Raw genomic sequence first — 12,756 nt, 5'->3', positions numbered from 1 at the left:
TGTATCAGGCCTGAGTTTTCAGTAAGAGGAGACGGGGAAACGGTTGTGATGTTAACACTGTTTCTCTGCCCTCCGCACATCCCCCTCCTCCTCCCAATTCCTGTGAGAGCCCCTCCCCTGTAGCTAGAGGGCCTGTGGAGGGAAGGCTGAGATGCTCATGATGTTCTCCCTCAGGTCGAGGCACACGCACTGGTACCATGACAGGCTGTGCCAGCTGTCCTCGTGCAGGGACAGCGGCAGCCATGGGGGGGCGTGAGGCTTAACGTGTGTTGTAGTTGGAGGGACAGCTTCAGAAGGTGGGGTCCCTTGGGTGGGGGCCCCATCCACATCATCCCTTCATCCCTCCGCCCCCCAATGGCCCAGAAGCACATCCACTTTCATCAGAATAAGAGGGAGAGCACCCGATTGGGAGTACGCGCATCCATGTGCCATCACTGGGACAGAGCGGCCAATGTTACAGAATGCCAGTTCACTGCTCCTGCACTCTCTCTGTGGACTGCCTCCCTATGAGGTCGACCAGTCTTTTAGTGGAGAAGCTCATGTGCTCATATACCTGAGACATGGCGGTGCTCATGTCATGGATGGACTCCTCCATTTTCATCACAAGGGTCACCACTGCTTCAAGATCAAGAAATTCCGCTAGCTGTCTCTCTTTGTTACTCCACTAGCACCCACTCTGAATACGTCCGCTCCCCAGGCTCTGCATTCCTGGTTGGGTAAGCATGGCTGAAGCTGCCCTCTATCCTCCGCTGTAGGCTGTCCACAGTGACTGCTGCCTCCATCTCCTGCTGCCGCTGTTTGAAGGTGCTGTAATATTCACCTTGTACCACACATTCCAAACACTCCAGAGGCCGCCACCTGATGTGTGTCAATTGAGGAGGAGATAGTGGTAATATCGCCGGACTAGTACAGGCCAATACTTTGGGGATATGGGTTCAAATCCCACCATAGCAGCTGGTGGAATTTAAATTCAGTTAATAAACCTGCCCTTTGAAAGCTACTCTCAATAATGGTGATCATGATAATGGCCATTTGTTTTTGTAAAAACCCATCTGGTTCACTAATGTCCTTTAGGGAAGGAAATCTGCTATGCTTACCTGGTCTGGCCTACATGTGACACAATGATGGTTTGGTGAGACCAGCTTTCCAAATTTTTTTATTAATTGACACTTCCTTTAACCCCCATGAGAGCGCACCCTTGACTTAAACTCTCCATAGAAAATTTGCTTGGACACGTGATTGTCAGACATTCTGGCTCCATGACAAGCCCAACTCAGTTGTGACTGTCTCGATATGATGCAGATGCTTGGCATGCCCGCTCAGGTGAGAACCTCAGTGTCTGGTATTTTGACCAGCCATCCGATCTTCAGGATCTTCCGAAGGCAGCTCAAATGAAAGTGGTTGAGTTCCTTGGCATGATGCTGGTACACATTCTAAGTCTCGCATGCGTAGAGTAGAGTGGGTAGGACTATTGCTGTATAGACTTTCAGTTTGGTAGGCAGACTAACTCCTCCTTGTTCCAACACAAATGCTCGAAGGCTTGCTTTGGCAATTCTTGCATCTTGTCATCGATGCAGACAGCCCGAGAGTGTGTGCTGCCGAGATAAATGAACTTATCCACTGCTGGCAGGTTCTGGCCTTGGGCTGAAACCTTGGGCTCGAGATAGGGCTTTCCTGAAGCAAGCTGATACGTTACTTCTGTTTTCTTCAAGCTGGTTGTAAGGCTGAAATTGGAGAACAAGCCCATGCTACGTTGCAAGCCCAGCTCTGAACGGCAATAAGTGCGCTGTCATCAGTAAACAGGAAATGGCAAATTTTGAGCTCAAAGGCTTTGGCCTTTGCCTAGAGTCATCTCAGATTCAACAGATTCCCATCCATGTGACATCTGATTCTGAAACCTGGAGGAAATTGCAGAGGTAGGGAAGGTCCAGGGCCATGGGGAGATTTAAAAACAAGGGCAGGTATTTTAAAATCAAAACGTTGTTTGGCCGGGAGCTCATGGAGGTTAACGAGCGTGGCATGGCTGGGGAACAGGAACTGCTGTGAGTTAAGACATGGCCAGCATAGTTTTGAATGACCTCAAGTTTACAGAGGGTAAAATATGGGAGACCAGCCAGGAGTGGATTGGAATAGTTGGGCTGTATACACCAGAGAATGTTTGGCATGAAATGAAAATGTACATTGTATATATAACCTGTAAAGGCAAGTGTAGTGAGACACCTCATACTGTATTGAAAGAAACTGATCTGTATGGTACTTTATGGGCATATTTAATGGCGGTCAAAGGGATCTCGCCCGCAGGCTGCAGAGCCATCAAGCACACCGTGTCGCCTCCTTTTGGGAAGATCCGACAAGTTATATGCCAATCGGGCATCTAAATGGGCAGCGGCGGGCCTTCCTTAAGATCAAGGGCCCCTGGTGGCATGGAGGGTGCAGAAATCTCGCTCCCCCTGAGTGCTGTAGGCAATGCCCCCACCCAAGGTCCAGGATTGGCAGGGATCCAGGCCGCAGGTCAGTGATGACGGGATGAGGGTTGCTTGGTGGGGTGTCAGCAGAAAGGCAAGGAGGTGAATCTCAGCGGCAATCTCCCCCTTCCCCATGCCGGGACCCTTGATCATCCACTGAGTATCTTTGAATGACAGGGCCTGCTTTTCGGGCAATCAGCGTTGGAGAGCTCCCAATTGCTATTGCTTAAATACCAGCAAGAGCAGCGCGAGGCCCTTAGATTAATTACCCACTTAAGGGCCTCAATTGACAGTGGGGCATGAAGGCCGTCTATGAACCTTCCTGCCAGGGACTTAACTGGCGCAGAGGCAGGAAGGTGGTAGGGTGCCCTACCCACCACCATCCCAGCCCATTAAGTGCCCCCCTCCCCACAGAACCAAACAGATGCCATGAACATCCCTGTAACATATTAACAGTCCCCAACTACTGCCCTACCTCCATTCACCACCTATTCCTCTAGTGTCGTGCAGGCAACTGATCAAACTGAAATAGCTGGAGAAACTTAGCTATTTTTGTTTTTTCCCCCAGCTATTTTTGTTTTTGTTTCAGATTTCCAGCATCCGCAGTATTTTGCTTTTAACTGATCAAACTGGTTCCTTATGCATAAGAGCCCTTGAGAGCCTTTGTGCTTAAAGGCCTAGTTCCAACAAACACTGGTCATAACCTAACAGAATAGGAAAGCAAAACAAAATCAAAAATACCAGGAAAAACTCAGCAGGTCTGACAGCATCTGCGGAGAGGAACACAGTTAACGTTTCGAGTCCGTATGACCCTTCATCAGAGCAAAGCAAGATTGGGATGTACAGCTTATATTGGGCCTGTTCCCTCAGGGTTGATCTTAACTCGGGCCAAGTACTGTTCACACACAGGCCATTTGCTGCATCAAATGAGCAATGAACCTGAAACCAAGGCCATGAAGCAGCTTTCCATTGCATGCACAGCTGCTCCTTTGGACTTGACCCAGGCTGAGGTAATCTGAGGTGCAATACATCTTTAAGGGAATATGAGCAGATTGACCGCATGACTGTATGACCCAATTGCTGTGTCGTGCGGGCTTTAATGTTAATCAGTAACTTAGAACAGGGTCTGGTTGGAGAAGCACACATGTGTTAGTGCTCTGTTACTTGTGTTAATAAACAGCATGTGCTTCATCTTACATTGATCTCTGTGTCTGCAGTATCTTGTTTACCAACTCGCTCACCAGTAGATAGACCTGCAACCGTGTTCACTGAGCAAAGAAACGCAACAGAAGGAACATTACAACTGGCGGCGAAGTAAAATTTGACCAGTCGACAGCACCAAGGAAAGCCATGGAAATTAAAGAGAAGTAAATCAGCTGTACCTTGCAAGGCGATTGTAGGTACAGCCTTCATCATAGTCGTTGAAGTTACCTCCCTCCAGTATGCCACAGTTTGGCCATATCGAGCTGTTTGATCAGACCACCGATGACTGGTCACATTATATTGAATGCCTTGCGTTCTTCATTTTGGCTAATGACATATCGGGGGAGGAGAAGAAGCGGGCGATCCTCTTGTCAATGTGCGGCAGTAAAACATACGGCCTAATTCGTAGCCTAACGGCACCCAATGCCCCGGATTCCAAGAGTTTTGATGAGTTGGTAAATCTCATGAGAAGCCACTTTCAGCTGAAACCCTCAGTAACAACGCAGCAGTTTAAATTTAATTCGCGGTGTCGCGCCCCTGGAGAGAGAGTCGCTTGCTATATAGCAGCCTTAAAACAGAGCACTGTGAGCTCAGGACATCGATTAATGACATGTTAAGAGACCGATTAGGATGTGGGATTAATGAAGATGTCATTCAAAAAAGGTTGTTGTCAGAAACGAATTTAGACTTCAGGAAGGTGCTGGAGTTGGCGCAATGGAGAGCGCAGCCAGGGATTCAGAAGCAATCAAGGGAGCACAAAATGGTGCTGCCTTTTGCATCGGGAGTGAAGCACCAGTTAGGAATGCTGCAGTAGCGTAGGGCTCCGCGGAAAGGCGGGAAACAGCCATCATTAACAGACCAGCAAAAAGCAATGGTTTAGCAGGGAAAACCCACAATAAGAACAACAGAAATGCAACCAGGCAGCCTGCAAGCGAACGACAACTTAAAAGAATCGAGTGCTTCTATTGCCATCATAATGGGCACATTATGCGATGTTGTAAAGACAGATAAAGACAAAACTTTAAGCGAAAAGGTAGAAATTGTGAAATCCACATAATAGAGGAACCAGAAGAAACAAACAGAGTCAGATATTTACTCACTACACAACTTAAAAATGGGTAAAACAGATCCAAACTATGTGACAGTAAAAGTCAACGAGAAACCCATCCAAATGGAGGTGGAATCCACGACAGTTATAGGGTAACATATGTTCAAATATCTGAATGGAGGAGACCACTCATTAAATATGGAAAATTCAGATGCTAAATTAAGGACGTATATGGCTGAATACATACGAGTAAGAGAAATATACAAGGTTCCAGTGCAGTATGGAAATCAGTCTGTTAATTTACTCCTGATTGTGGTAGTAAGGGAGGGTCCAGCTCGACTTGGTGGGAACTGTCTTAAGGAAATAAAATTGGAGTGGACCGAGATTTTTCAACTCAGGATGAAAGATCTACAAGAGTTATTACAGAAATATGCAGTCATTTTCAGGGAAGAGCTTGGGAAGATTTAGGGGCTGCAAACTAAAATCCACGTGGGTCCTAGATTCTTGAAGGCGAGGCCAGCCCTCTATGCATTATGAGAAAAAGTTGATGTCAAATTAGATAGGCTGGAAAGGTTGGGAGTCTTACAACCTGTACGATTTTTTGAATGGGTGGCACCCGTAGTTCCAGTACAAAAGCCTGACCAGAGTGCGCGAATATGCGGGGGCTACAAGTTGACCGTTAACAAAGTGGCCAGACTTGATAATTGATGAATTGTCCTGCAAGCTGGCAGGGGGAGCATCATATATGAAACTAGACACACTCACCAGCAAGTCTTATAAGGGTGGTCTAACAAGCCAAAGTCCAATGAAATTAAGCCTTATTTTAATAGGAGATACAAGCTCACCTGCCAGGATGGCATCTCGCTGTGGGGAGCAAAAGTCATTGTGCCTTTGAGCAGACGACAGCCAATATTGACTGAATTGCATAGTGCTCACCCTGGCATCTCTGGAATGAAAATGTTGGTGCGCAGCTACTTATAGTGGCAGGGATGGACAAGAAATTGAAAACTTAGTCAAGAGCTGCCTACAGTGCCGACATGTACAGAAATTGCCCCCTTCTGCTCCATTGTGTCCTTGGGAATGGCCATGGGTCCACCTCCATGTTGACTACGCAGGGCCTTTTTTGGGCACAATGTTCCTCTTGATTATAGATGCTCACTCGAAGTGGATGGATGCATACAAGGTGAGATCGCCCACATCTGCTGCCACCGTAGAAACATGCGTCAGAATTTTGCGATACACAGGCTACCAGAGATAATAGTGTCTGTTAATGGAATGGCATTCACCAATGGGGAATTCCAAAGATTTACAAGCCTAAATGGCATAACATATGTTGAGAACCTCACTGTACCACCCTGCGTCCAATAGTTTGGCCGAGAGGGCAGTCCAGACTTTCAAGCCCGGAATGAAAAAACTGGATGGAGACTCTATTGCAACTAGCTTATCACGTTTCTTACTCAGCTATAGAATTATGCCACAAACGACCGGTATTTCCCCCGCAGACTTATTGATGAAGAGACGCCTCAGGACACGCTTGTGTCTCATAAGGCCAAATTTAGGGGGGGTGAGTTGAGAGAAGTCAGGAGACCCGGGAAAAGGGACACAATTACCACAGTCATGAAAGAAACTTCACTGTTGGAGACACAGTTTTTGGAAAGATGGACCCAAATGGCTATCAAATGAATTCAGTGTTGTGACAGGACCCCTTTCCTATTACATATCGGTCAAAGGTTGGATAATTAGGAGATATGTAGATCACCTCAGGAAAAGGGAAACAGATCTACAGGAAAGGATGTGCCAAACATTCTCATTGGAGCCAACACCAACTGTGGAAGTAACTCCACTTGGTTTGGAAATGCATGTAGGATCCGTTGAGCCTTAGAGAGTCGAAAAGATAAACCTACAGGTTTCTACGTGAGAGCCTAGTGGACAGGTGACCCCTGAGAGAGAAGGCTCAGACAAACCATCCAGTCATAGAACTGTGATGTTTAAAGAAGCCTCCAGAGAGACTGAATTTGTAAATAGATTATTTATGTAAATAGTTGATATTTTGTAAAGATTGTAAGTTGTACTTTCAAGTAAAGGGAGGGATGGTAATCTGAGGTGCAATACACTTTTAAGAGAATGTGAGCAGATTGACCACATGACTGTATTACCCAATTGCTATGTAGTGTGGGAAACAATATTAATCAGTAGTTTAGAATAGGGTCTGGTTGGAGAAGCACACGTGTCAGTGCTCTGTTACTTGTGTTAATAAACAGCATGTGCTTCAACTTAGATAAAAGCAAAAAGCTGCAGATGCTGGAAATCCAAAACAAAAACAAAAATACCTGGAAAAACTCAGCAGATCTGGCAGCATCTGCGGAGAAGAGCACAGTTAATGTTTCGAGTCCGAATGACCCTTCTGTTGACTGTGCTCCTCTCTGCAGATGCTGCCAGACCTGCTGAGATTTTCCAGGTATTTTTGTTTTGTGCTTCAGCTTACATTGGTCTCTGCATCTGCAACATCTTGCTTACCAACTCACTCACTAGTAGATGGATGTGTAACCGTGTTCACTGAGCAAAGCGACCCGACAGAAGGAACATAACTCAGGCCGATACGCTGAATTTGTCAACAGGTAGAGGTAAGGTTTAGTTCCTGGGAATAGCATCTGAACAAATTTTGAATCCTTCCACTTTTTGCCTAAACTTCCTTCCTCCCTTGTTCTAGTGAGTGGGTCAGACACTGTCCTTTCCCCCTCTGGGATTGGGCGGGACAGTGGGTCGGACACTGTCCTTTCCCCCTCTGGGATTGTGTGGGACAGTGGGTCAGACACTGTCCTTTCCCCCTCTGGGATTGTGTGGGACAGTGGATCAGACACTGTCTTTTCCCCCTCTGGGACTGGGTGGGACAGTGGGTCAGACACTGTCCTTTCCCCCATTGGGATTGTGTGGGACAGTGGGTCGGACACTGTTCTTTCCCTCTCTGGGATTGTGTGGGACAGTGGGTCAGACACTGTCCTTTCCCCCTCTGGGATTGTGTGGGACAGTGGGTCAGACACTGTCCTTTCCCTCTCTGGGATTGAGTGGGACAGTGGGTCGGACACTGTCCTTTCCCCCTCTAGGATTGTGTGGGACAGTGGGTCAGACACTGTCTTTTCCCCCCTGGGGCTGGGTGGGACAGTGGGCCAGACACTGTCCTTTCCCCCTCTGGGACTGGGTGGGACAGTGGGTCAGACACTGTCTTTCCCCCTCTGGGATTGGGTGGGACAGTGGGTCAGACACTGTCCTTTCCCCCTCTGGGACTGGGTGGGACAGTGGGTCAGACACTGTCCTTTCCCCCTCTGGGACTGGGTGGGACAGTGGGTCAGACACTGTCCTTTCCCCCTCTGGGACTGGGTGGGACAGTGGGTCAGACACTGTCCTTTCCCCCCTCTGGGATTGGGTGGGACAGTGGGTCAGACACTATCCTTTCCCCCTCTAGGATTGTGTGGGACAGTGGATCAGACACTGTCCTTTCCCCTTCTGGGACTGGGTGTGACAGTGGGTCAGACACTGTCTTTCCCCCTCTGGGATTGGGTGGGACAGTGGGTCAGACACTATCCTTTCCCCCTCTGGGATTGGGTGGGACAGTGGGTTGGACACTGTCCTTTCCTCCTCTGGGTCTGAGTGGGACAGTGGGTCAGACACTGTACTTTCCCCACTCTGGGACTGTGTTGGACAGTGGGTTAGACACTGTCCTTTCCTCATCTGGAACACGGTGGTGTGTTGGGTCAGAGTCTTACATATTTTGGATTTTCCCTGGATGTTCTCACAGATTTTTTACATAGTTGGTGATCACCGTAACTCCCTTGCCAAAAAACTAATTAGGCTAAGAGCCATAATTAGAATATTGTCACTACAGAATGCTACGCCTACTTTTCCTTCTTCACTTCCCTGCCTAAATATAGATCTAATCTACTGCGACATTCACCACAGATATTCTAGTGAGGCAGGTCCCAAGTCCATCCCAGCCAGAACAGGCATTGAACCCTGTGCTGTTGACACCAATATGATCCACAGCAGCCAACCAGCATCCAAAGAAGACTGTGTTGCTGTAACAAATACACTTTTACATGCATGTTGAAGCCTGGAGCTATGGATAGTGATGGTAGAGGCTCCAATTTCCTTTCCGTCACACGGCTGACCAGGAATTGCCCTGCTCTTACCATCTGCCAATGACATGTGTTGGAAGGATTTACTAGTTGATACCCCACTTGTTTGGTAGTGTTATGAAAGTAGCTTCCTTGTCCATCAAATCCTGGAGTGGAACTTCAACCCGGAGCTTCGAGCTTTGAGGCAGGGACAGTACCCACTTCCCCACAAGGCCTCCTTTACTGCCCCCAGCTACCCTCATTGTATCCATAACCTCCACCAGCCCCTACACCCCTCCCTATCTCTGTAACCTCCTCCAGCCCCTACACTCCTCCCTATCTCCGTAACCTCCTACAGTCTCTACACCCCTCCCTTTCTCTGTAACCTCCTCCAGTCCCCTAGACCCCTCCCTATCTCTGCAGCATCCTCCAGCCACTACACACCTCCCTATCTCTGTAACCTCCTCCAGTCCCTAAACTCTTCCCTATCTCTGTAACCTCCTCCAGCCTCGACACTCCTCCCTATCTCTGTTACTTCCTCCAGGACCTACATCTCTCCCTACCCCATCATCTCCTCCAACCCCTATACTCACTTTATCTCTGTGACCTCCTCCAACCCATACACCACTCCCTATCTCTCTAACATCCTCCTGCCCCTATACTCCTCCCAATCTCTGTAACATCCTCCAGCCCCTAAACCCCTCCTTATCTCTCTCACATCCTTTAGCCCCTATACCCCTCCCTATCTCTGTTACCTCCTCCAATCCCTACACTCCACCCTATCTCTGTAACTTCCTCTAGCCCTTACACACTCCCTATCTCTCTTACCTCCTCCAGCCCTTAAACTCTTCCCTATCTCTGTAACCTCCTCCAGCCCGACAATCCTCCCTATCTCTGTAGCCTCCTCCAGCCCCTACACCTCTCCCTATCTCTGTAACCTCCTCCAACCCCTACACCCTTCCCTATCTCTGTAACCGCCTTCAGCCCCTCTGCAATCTTTGTGTAGATTCAATTCTGACCCCTTGAGCATCCCTAATTTTAATTGCTTCACCATTAACGGCTGGGCCTTCAGCTGCCTGGGCCCCAAGCTCTGGAATTCCCTCCCTGTACAATCTCCCCCTCTCAACCTCACTTTCTTCCTTTAAGACCCTCCTTAAAATCTATCCCTTTGACCAAGCATTTGGTCAGCTAATATCTTCCCATGTGGTTCAGTGTTGACCATTCCTGTGAAGAGCCTTGGGACATTTTGCTACACTGAATTTGCTATATAGATCCATGTTGTTGTAGTCAGTGTCTCATTTCCCCCATCTCTTCTCCCCAGTGAAAAATAGGAGCTGACCCTTATCTTCTCCACTCAGACACGGAGACTGTACCACTTGGGGTGCCAAGTGAAGGCTGTGCCCCCCTACCAGGTAGCAAAAACTACAAGGGCAGTGAACTGGGAGAAAAGAGGCTAGCAGGGGAACTGAGGGCATGCATGTTAGTCAAGGTGGTGAAGGTGGTGGCTTAGTGGTATTGTCACTGGACTAGTTAATCCAAAGAATCAGGGTAATGCTCTGGGGACCCAGGTTTGAATCCCACCACCACAAATGGTGAAATTTGCATTTAATGAACATCCGGAATTTTAAAAAGTCTAATGATGACCATGAAACGATTGCCGATTGTGAGTTGTAAAAACCCACCTGGCTCACTAATGTCCTTTAGGGAAGGAAATCTGCTGTCCATTGCTCTGGCCTACATGTGACTCCAGGTCCATAGCAATGTGGTTGACTCTTAAATGCACTTTGAACAATAGCAATTAGAGATGGGCAATAAATGCTGGCCTAACTAGCGACGCCCACATCCCATGAATGAATAAAAAACACGATTGAGAAAAAGGGAAATTGCATTAATTGTTAAGGGGAAGAGATAAACCCTGTTCTTATAAACTTCCTGAAAAAGCAGCTAGCGACTTGGTGATCACTGAGTGAGGGAAGCTTTGCTGCTGTGAACAAGACTGTACTTTAGACCTTAACTCCGAGTTTCTGCTTGGATCCGCAAGCTGTTTTCTCCTCCAGACAGTAACTGAGAAACCACAGATCGCAACCAGGAGCACAGCCAAATCTCTTAAAAAGTGAGTTTTACAGTGACATGATATCTCACCGCTCCTAGGGCAAGGAAGCACTCTAGACAAGTTGGCACAGCATCAGATACAAGACAAAACCCCAGAGAGTTGGGGCCAGACAGCAGCAAGAGCACAGAAGAGTAACGACACCCCAGAAAGACACGACAGCGCAGGAACAACGAGGCACCATTTGGGAGTACAAGCTATTGCTCGGGCTGCAGTGAGAAGGGGCTCTGTACAGGCCTCCGGCATAAAGTGTCAAGGTGAGAGCTGGAACTCGTGTTTATGCTTCCCCTTTCAGGGGCTCAGGATATCTCAAAGCACTTCACAGCCATGAAGTATTTTTGAAATGTATTCGCCATTGTAATGTAAGAAACACAGCAGCCAATTTGTACACAGCAAGCTCCCTCAGACAGCAATGGGGGAGCTTGCTGTGCAGCGGTGGCTCAAGAAGGCGGCTCACCAACACCTCCCCAAGGGCAACTAGGGATGGGCAATAAATTTTGGCCCAGCTGGCGAAGCCCATGTCCCCTGAATGAATAAAGAAAAAGTGATCAGATCGTTGGTTTTAGGGCGAGGTTTGCTGAGGAATGAATATTGGCTGCAGGCCACCGGGGTGAACTCCCCTGCTCTCTTTCGAAATAGTGGCCATTGGATCATCTCCATCCAGCAGAAAGGGCAGACGGGAGCCTCAGTTTAGAAACATAAAAACAGAGAAAATTGGAGCAGGAGTAGGTCATTCAGCCCTTCGAACCTGCTCCGCCATTCAATATGATCGTAGAAACAGAAACATAGAAAATAGGAGCAGGAATAGGCCATTCGGCCCTTTGAGCTTGCTCTGCCATTCATCATGATCATGGCTGATCGTCCAACTCAATAGCCTGCTCCTGTTTTCTCTCCATATCCTTTGATCCCTTTCGCCGCAAGAACTGTATCTAACTCCTTCGTGAAAACATACAATGTTTTGGCCTCACCTACTTTCTGTGGTTGCTAATTCCTCAGGCTCACCACTCTCTGGGTGAAGAAATTTCTCCTTATCTCAGTCCTAAATGGTCTACCCCATATCCTCAGACTGTGACCCCTGGTTCTGGACTCCCCCACCATCAGGAACATCCTTCCTGCATCTATCCTCTCTAGTCCTGTAAGAATTTTATAGGTTTCTATGAGATCCCCCCTCATTCTTCTGAACTCCAGCGAATATAATCTTAACCAACTCAATCTCTCCTCATTTGTCAGTCCTGTCATCCCAGGAATCAGTCAGATAAACCTTCGCTGCACTCCCTCTATAGCAAGAACATCCTTCCTCAGATAAGGAGATCAAAACTGCACACAATATTCCAGGTGTGGTCTCACCAAAGCCCTGTAAAACTGCAGCAAGACATCCCTGTACCTGTACTCGAATCCTCTGGGCTATGAAGGCCAACATACCATTTGCCTTCTTTACCGCCTGCTGCACCTGCATGCTTACCTTCAGTGACTGATGTATGAGGACACCCAGGTCTCGGTGCACATTCCCCTCTCTCAATTTATAGCCATTCAGATAATAATCTGCCTCCCTGTTTTTGCTTCCAAAGTGGATAACCTCACATTTATCCACATTATACTGCTTCTGCCATGCGTTTGCCCACTCACTCAGCTTGTCCAAATCACACAGAAGCATCTCTGCATCTTCCTCATAGCTCACCCTCCCACCCAGCTTTATGTCATCTGCAAATTTGGAGATATCATCAAAATCATTAATATATATCGTGAATAGCTGGGGTCCCAGCACCAATCCCTACGGTATCCCACTAGTCACTGCCTGCCATTCGGAAAAAGACCTGT

General features: G+C 47.8%; 1 protein-coding gene across 4 annotated transcripts in view; it reads left to right on the top strand.

Moving 5' to 3' along the window:
- Window positions 1-12,756, top strand: part of LOC121291562 (torsin-4A-B-like) — a 102,856-nt gene that overhangs the window by 81,248 nt on the left and 8,852 nt on the right. For 3 of the 4 annotated variants that reach the window (XM_041212923.1, XM_041212925.1, XM_041212924.1), the window contains exon 2: window positions 10,980-11,195. The gene's annotated coding sequence lies outside the window, so the exon portion shown is untranslated. Of the gene's footprint in view, window positions 1-10,587; window positions 11,196-12,756 lie in introns of those variants that run through there. The other variant, XM_041212921.1, reaches the window with a different exon arrangement.

Source organism: Carcharodon carcharias, chromosome 19 (assembly GCF_017639515.1).
Source record: "Carcharodon carcharias isolate sCarCar2 chromosome 19, sCarCar2.pri, whole genome shotgun sequence".
Classification (NCBI taxonomy): Eukaryota; Metazoa; Chordata; class Chondrichthyes; order Lamniformes; family Lamnidae; genus Carcharodon; species Carcharodon carcharias.
The sequence above is the reverse complement of the archived record's forward strand: the minus strand, read 5'-3'. Positions and strand labels throughout refer to the sequence as shown.